The 8,207-nt window shown below is 49.4% G+C and overlaps 1 pseudogene; it reads left to right on the forward strand.

Moving 5' to 3' along the window:
• Nucleotides 1–8,183, forward strand: part of LOC123344991 — a 29,391-nt pseudogene extending 21,208 nt beyond the window's left edge.
• The last annotated feature ends 24 nt before the right edge of the window (nucleotides 8,184–8,207 follow it).

The raw sequence follows: 8,207 nt of genomic DNA on the forward strand, positions 1-8,207 counted from the left end.
GAGACCACCAGGGCTGTCAGGAAGGATGAGCCAGTTTTACTAAGTACTAATGGTACAGGGGCAGATTTAAAGTTGATTGAATGCTAATCAGTGAAAATGTGTCCGTGTATGGGTCTGTCTGTGAATTATGTGTTGGTTTCACTTTCAGAGGGTTTGTCTACACAGCAATTAAACACCTGTGGCTGGCCCATGTCTGCTGACTCCGGCTCACGAGGTTCGGGCTCCAGCCTGGGCTCTGCGACCCTCTCCCGTCACAGGGTCCCAGAGCCCAGGCCTCTGCCCAACTCCAAGCATCAACACCACAATGAAACAGCCCCATTGCCCAAGCCCTGCAAGCCCAAGTCAGCTGTCATGGGCCAGCCACAGGTGTGTAATTGCTGTAAAACAGCTCTGGGTCTGTCATGTAACCTTAGGTCATGTCCTTAGTTGTTAATGTTTGTGGCTATTTTTTAGTAAGGTGTGTAATGGTTTGTATTGGTCTGAATTGCACTTAACCTCCTTAACTAGAACTTCATAAAGTTTGTTTTCTTTTCATTTTGCTTTTTGTGTTAGAACATTAACAATGTGAAAATATATCCCTAAACATGACATTTTGTCTTTTTCACCCTTTTCTTCCTCTAGACTCACTGTCGTCTAGACAGCGGTTGGACAAAGGTAAATTTCTGGGACCAAAAGAGGAGTGAAAACTTTCCTATGAATTATGGTGGCTCATTTGGCAGCCCCATAGTTCAGGTTTTGTTTCAATTTTGCATAGACAGGAGCTGAGCACCGTATTACTGGTGGCTTCCCAGATCTTTCCTAAAAACAGAAAAGTCGATTCTTTTCTCTTTTATAATTTAGAATTTTTAAGTAGTGGTTGTGTTAATCAGATGGGCTGGGGTGGGAGAGAGGGCGAGCAGTGTATCTCCATAGAGATCTAAAAGTTTAAAAATGAGCCTTTAGGAAAATCAGAGCGGAACATCTCACCTCATTTTCAGAACTCTTTATGCACATACATCACGTCCCCTGGCAATATTATTATTATTAGCAAATGCACAAGTGGTACAATGAAGAATGGGAGAATTCAACATGCAAAAATAAACATTTCTGTTTTATCTCTCTACTTTATAAGTCAAAAGAAAAAATGTAAAAAATGTCAAAATGGGTTAGGTACACATCAGCTATTAGCAGACATGCCAACTCTCACGAATGTGTAGGGGACAATTTCCTGGTCCAAGTGCTGGAGGAACCAACTAGGGGCAGAGCTCTTCTTGACCTGCTGCTCACAAAAACAGAAGAGTTAGTAGGGGAAGCAAAAGTGGATGGGAACCTGGGAGGCAGTGACCATGAGATGGTCGAGTTCAGGATCCTGACACAAGGAAGAAAGGAGAGCAGCAGAATACGGACCCTGGATTTCAGAAAAGCATATTTTGACTCCCTCAGGGAGCTGATGGGCAGGATTCCTGGGAAAATAACATGAGGGGGAAAGGAGTCCAGGAGAGCTGGCTGTATTTTAAAGAATCCTTATTGAAGTTGCAGGAAAAAAAATCCAGTTGTGTAGGAAGAATCGTAAATATGACAGGCGACCAGCTTGGCTTAACAGTGAAATCCTTGCTGATCTTAAACACAAAAAAGAAGCTTACAAGAAGTGGAAGACTGGACAAATGACCAGGGAGGAGTATAAAAATATTGCTCGGGCATGCAGGAGTGAAATCAGGAAGGCCAAATCACACTTGGAGTTGCAGCTAGCAAGAGATGTTAAGAGTAACAAGAAGGGTTTCTTCAGCTTTGTTAGCAACAAGAAGAAAGTCAAGGAAAGTGTGGGCCTCTTACTGAATGAGGGAGGCAATCTAGTGACAGAGGATGTGGAAAAAGCTAATTTACTCAATGCTTTTTTTGCCTCTGTCTTCACAAACAAACTCAGCTCCCAGAGTGCTGCACTGGGCCGTAATGTATCGGGAGGAGGTGACCAGCCCTCTGTGGAGAAAGAAGTGATTTGAGACTATTTAGAAAAATTGGACGAGCACAAGTCCATGGGGCCTGATGCGCTGCATCCGAGGGTGCTAAAGGAATTGGTGGATGTGATTACAGAGCCATTGGCCATTATCTTTGAAAACTCATGGCGATCGGGAGAGGTCCCGGATGACTGGAAAAAGGCTAATATAGTGCCCATCTTTAAAAAGGGAAGGAGGAGGATCCGGGGAACTACAGGCCAGTCAGCCTCACCTCAGTCCCTGGAAAAATCATGGAACAGGTCCTCAAGGAATCAATTCTGAAGCACTTAGAGGAGAGGAAAGTGATCAGGAACACTCAGCATGGATTCACCAAGGGCAAGTCATGCCTGACTCACCTAATTGCCTTCTATGAGGAGATAACTGGGTCTGTGGTTGAGGGGAAAGCAGTGGATGTGTTATTCCTTGACTTTAGCAAAGCTTTTGATACCGTCTCCCACAGTATTCTTGGCAGCAAGTTAAAGAAGTCTGGGCTGGATGAATGGACGGTAAGGTGGATAGAAAGCTGGCTAGATCGTTGGGCTCAACGGGTAGTGATCAATGGCTCCATGTCTAGTTGGCAGCCGGTTTCAAGCGGAGTGCCCCAAGGGTCGGTCCTGGGGCCAGTTTTGTTCAATATCTTCATTAATGATCTGGAGGATGGCGTGGACTGTACTCTCAGCAAGTTTGCAGATGACACTAAACTTGGAGGAGTGGTAGATACGCTGGAGGGGAGGGATAGGATACAGAGGGACCTAGACAAATTAGATGACTGGGCCACAAGAAACCTGATGAGGTTCAACAAGGACAAGTGCAGAGTCCTGCACTTAGGACGGAAGAATCCCATTCACTGTTACAGACTAGGGACTGAATGGCTAGGAAGCAGTTCTGCAGAAAAGGACGTAGGGGTTCCAGTGGATGAGAAGCTGGATATGAGTCAACAGTGTGCCCTTGTTGCCAAAAAGGCCAACGGCATTTTGGCCTTATAAGTAGGAGCATTGCCAGCAGATCGAGGGATGTGATCATTCCCCTCTATTCGACATTGGTGAGGCCTCATCTGGAGTACTGTGTCCAGTTTTGGGCCCCACACTACAAGAAGGATGTGGAAAAATTGGAAAGAGTCCAACGGAGGGCAACAAAAATGATTAGGGGGCTGGAGCACATGACTTATGAGGAGAGGTTGAGAGAACTGGGATTGTTTAGTCTGCAGAAGAGAAGAATGAGTGGGGGATTTGATTGCTGCTTTCAACTACCTGAAAGGGGGTTCCAAAGAGGATGGATCTAGACTGTTCTCGGTGGTAGAAGAGGACAGAACAAGGAGCAATGGTCTCAAGTTGCAGTGGGGGAAGTTTAGGTTGGATATTAGGAAAAACTTTCACTCAGAGAGTCGTGAAGCACTGGAATGGGTTACCTAGGGAGGTGGTGGAATCTCCTTCCTTAGAGGTTTTTAAGGTCAGGCTTGACAAAGCCCTGGGTGGGATGATTTAGCTAGGGATTGGTGCAGCTTTGAGCAGGGGGTTGGACTAGATGACTTCCTGAGGTCCCTTCCAACCCTGATAGTCTATGATTCTATGAATTAATCGTGAGAGATGCGATTTCTGAGTAAAATTAAGCCTCACTCATGATCTCACAATAGAGGTGTGGCTGGAAAAAAAATCCTGACATTTGAGAGTTCTCAAAATTAGTCTTAATTTTACTTATGTAACTTTAGCGCCCTCGTGGCCAAGATGGAGTTTGCTCTGCAGGCAGCTCTGGCCAAGAGAGAGCGCGCGCAGGAATGCAGCAGAAGAAATCCCTTTCACCCCAAGGGCACCTGTTCCAAACCCCCCAGAGTGAACACACACCCCCACAGGAAAAGTACAATGGATATAACGAAGGGAGATATTTATTTACAGAGGGGTGAGAGGAGAAATACAACAGGAGGAAATATAAGGGGAGCAGTAAAACAGGGCTGCATTCAAACCAAAACTCCACGGGCCCAATGGTAGCACAGTCTGGAGGGGCAGACACTGAGCAATGTGTCTGCGCACAGAGTTCAGGAGGCCTGAGCAAAGTTCCAGTCTGGTGGTGAGTCTTGGGTGCTCCTGGTCGTCTTCGGCGCCAGTGAACCCTCCCCAGCAAACCCCTCCGGTGCCCTCTTCTGCCGCTCTCTGCAAAGCCCCACAGAGCGACCACCTCCCCACTGAACTAGCTACAGCCTCCCTCCTTGTTCCCAATGCAGAGTTACTAGCCCCAGTACTCACAGCCCCACGCAGCTCTGGGCAGCTGTGATACTGGGTCCAGCTCCGGCCTGTCCTCGGGCGATTCCCCTTGGCACAGGGCTCCTCCTGGCACCTGTCCTGGGCTGTCCCCGATCAGGCCTGTCCTCCTTGGGCCTCAGGCAGGTTCTCTCTGCTTCCTTCTCCAGGGCCAGCTGCTGCCTCTCTCTCTCTCTCTCCCTGGAGCTCCAGCCCTGCCCCCTGGAGTTTTCCTCCTTTTTCTTCTTTCTCCCCCTCCCCCGTGGGAAAAAGATTTAAAGGGGCCATGCTCTCTAAACCCCAAAGGGGTTACACTTAGAAATCCTGTCAGCTGCCCTGGACGCGGCTGGGGCTCCTGGTGTCAGCCACCCCAGTGCGGCTGCTCCTCTGGGAAGTGGGAGAGGGGACCCAGGCCTAGGGAGGGTGAAGAACCCTAGGAGGAGCAGAGGTGAGGCTTTATTATGACCTGGGGGTTGCAGGGGGACTGAAATGAGTGGGGGGCTGATGGGGTGGGGGGCTGTATTGGTGGTGGGTTCTGAGCAGATAGTGAGTGCTGGGAGGGTGAACTGAGGGAAGTGGGGTAGGGGTGCTGAATTGATGGGGGGTGATGATGGAGATTGTGGGACTGAATTGAGGGGGTTGGATGGGGACAGAACGGATCGGGGGGTCTGGTGGGCAGGATTAATTGCTGGGCAGGAGATGGGCAGATGTGGGGTGAGAGCTCCTGCAGCAGGAGCCAAAATCCCCTTCTCCAGGACAGGTGGGAGAGTGGGCAGCACTGACTGTCACATGCACAACCCTGGGGAGGGGCCAGGGGAGTTCAAACATCAAGAGACTGATCGAAAAACCACAACAGAATCCTTTTTCAAAATGTCATGATTTTTGGGCCAGTCTCATGACATTTGATCTCTTGAAGTTGGCAATTCTGTACTAGCCATTGCATAGCCTTGGGGCCAGCAGTGTGGAGTTTGGAAAGTCCCCGAGAGACCAACACAAGCCGAGCAGCCATTCAGGAAGTGTGCGGTGTCCTCAACCACACCGCAGCTACACAGAGTCATGGGGGGCCGGTGATGTCTCTCTAAAAGCAGTTTTTCTAGTGCTCGGCTGGCTGATTATTAGGCAGGAGGGGGCTCTGCAAGGAGGCGGGCTGTGAAGATTTGCATCATTGGACAGGGGGACTTTGGATTCCCTGTGATCTGCTGGGAGCCTCCTATGATGCCAGGACTCTAATCACATCTGTGGGGAGAGGTGGGTGCAGATGGGGAAAGATTCCATGGGCCTGATTGTCAAGGGGGCCAGGACCATCCCTAGGGGGCTGCGGGGCAGGAATGACAGATTAGTTTCTTCTGGTACCGACTATGCCAGCCAATTGCACTGGCCCGCAGGGCACCCCAAAAGCACGGGGCCTGGAGCGGTCACCCCGATTCACTCTACCCAAGGGACGGCTCTTCTGGGGGCACAGACAGGCTGCATTACACTGTGGCTGCCTCTGCATCGCAGCCCTGAGGCCCCTGGAACGAGGGGCCAGGCAGACTAAAGGAAGGACAAAGGTGACTTAAAACCAGCTCCCTCTGACCCCCCTCGTCTTCCCCCCCAGCACAAGGATGGAATCACTGAGACTCAGACTCTGGGTTTGGGGACCTGGCTCAGCCGAGCTGATCCTTTCACTCTGTCCCTGAACTGGCTCTGTCAGGGTGTGAATCCCCACTGCCCATGGCTGAGATCTCAGCGCTGCTCCCCATGCAGAGCTGGGTAAATCCGGGAAGGGGGAGGTTGCCTGGTTCACTCCCCAGCTGGGCCAGGTTCTGTCACTGACACGATCAGACCCTGCCCCAGGGCTGAGCTCTGCCCCTCACGCTCTGATTCTCTCTCTGCAGCGAACGTGACTCTGGATCCAGACACGACCCATCCCAACCTCATCGTGTCTGCGGATCGGAGAAGTGTGAGATGGGAACACACATGGCAGGACCTGCCCAACAACCCTGAGAGATTTGACATTGAGCCCTGTGTGCTGGGCTGTGAGGGATTCACCTCCGGCCGACACTACTGGGAGGTGGAGGTGGAGATGAAGGAGGGAAGGGGAGTCTGTGCTGTGGGGGTGGCCAGAGAGTCTGTGAGCAGGAAGGGATGGATCAGCCTTAACCCTGAGCAGGGGGTCTGGGCTGTGGAGTGCAGTGAGATTCGGAGCTGGCTCTTCCTGCTCAAGGTACCCCACAGGATCCGGGGACCCCACAGGATCCGAGGACCCCGCAGGATCCGGGTGTATCTGGACTATGAACAGGGGCAGGTGGCGTTTTTTGATGCTGGTACCGGGGACCCGATCTTCACTTTCCCGCCGGCCTCTTTCGCCGGGGAGAGAATCCACCCACTCTTCTCGGCTGTTCTTAAGGTGCAGCTCACACTGTGTTCCTGAGGTGCCCTGTCTATGCCTGTGAAACAGGCTCCTCTAGCCCCAACCCTCGTGATCTCTATGACCCTGGAGGACTCAGCCAGCCAGTCCCCTCCCCCCACCAGCCGCACAGACAGGGCTGAAGGGGGGTGACTCTCTACCCGTAGCATTATGGCTGTGGAGGTCTGTGTGAGGCTCTAGGCTGGGTCTCTGTGCTCCTAAGAGGCCAACTCTGTGTGGAGTGGGGGGGACAGGTCCCACCAAGGAAAGAGGGAGCCCCTGTGGGAGGGTCCCAGCCGAGAGCCAGGGAGACACTCCTCAACTGGGGGCAGGGGAGCAGGGGGAGGCCTGGCTGAAGCGACGAGGGGGGAGCGTTAGTGTGGGTACAAGGTGGAAAGGCTGGAATTTTCAAAAGAACTGAAATGACTAAGACTCGTTGATTTTCAATGGAACTTGTGCTGCTAAGTAACTTCAAGTGGGAGTTTCCAAAGCACCTAAGTCATATTTACCATTGTGCTAGTTTAAATATGTTCATATATTTTCTAGAATAATAAATTTTCCCTATGTAGGCAAACGGCTTCTGTTCTCCTGTTCACCTTATTAAAAACCCCCAGTAAATGGACCTGAGAGGGAAATTTGTCTGTTAAATCTTTCTGGGAAGCGCTGCTTTGCTGTGTGAGGTGTATTTTGAGACAGAAACAAAAGGTCGGTTTCCATATGAATTTTAACAAAAGTAATTTAAAATGAACAGAGCCCTGAAAGCCCTATCAGTTCCCTTGTGTCCGCTGCCCAATATAGGATGTCAAGGCAAAGACAGATGGGAAATATAGTGTTGATGACAAATATATGAATGATGCTGAATTCCATCATGCATGACATTTCCCACTAGATCATCTCTTCAACCCCAATTACACCGTCAAGTAAATAATCTAACCGTAAGGGTGGGAATTACTCTGGCAGTACCAGGAATGTGAAATAAAAATGAACAGATCATGTGGAAAAAACCCTTGAGATGCACGGAGTTCAACCTAAAATATTCAGCATCTGTCACATCAGAGTTGTTTTCATGAGATGCAAACGGTGAATGAAAATTACAATATTTGTTCTTCATGTACCTCATTTCTCTTTTAGAAATCTCCCTGATTTTGCTGTCAGCAATTGATTGTATCTGACTTTCCTCCCAAAGTGGTCTTTCTAAAATGTGGATAAAAGGATATTTGGATGGTGTATGTTCATATTATTAAATTTGCTGACAGTAGAATTGTCACTGGTGTGATTGTTGCCTGGTTTGAATCACCACTGAGAATGCCCAATTCAGGACAGGGCAGATACACCCCAAAAACAGATGGTTTATTCTATAAATAAATTCACCAAAACAGTAACAGAATGAGCTCATATATCCCCACACTAGTTAACAGGAAGCCAAAGCACAGTCCCCTCTCGGCATTCCAGCTCCTGGCTTGTCCACCCAAACTGGTTTTTTGTGATAAATGATCACTAAAACCAGAAATCACATAAATTTCTTCCAATCCTAAAGCCACTGTCCTCAGGTCAATATATACTTTAGATCTTATCAAAAATCACACTGCAGCCAATCTCTTAGTAACTGAA

This window comes from Mauremys mutica, chromosome 12 (genome assembly GCF_020497125.1).
Source record: "Mauremys mutica isolate MM-2020 ecotype Southern chromosome 12, ASM2049712v1, whole genome shotgun sequence".
In the NCBI taxonomy this organism is placed as follows: Eukaryota; Metazoa; Chordata; order Testudines; family Geoemydidae; genus Mauremys; species Mauremys mutica.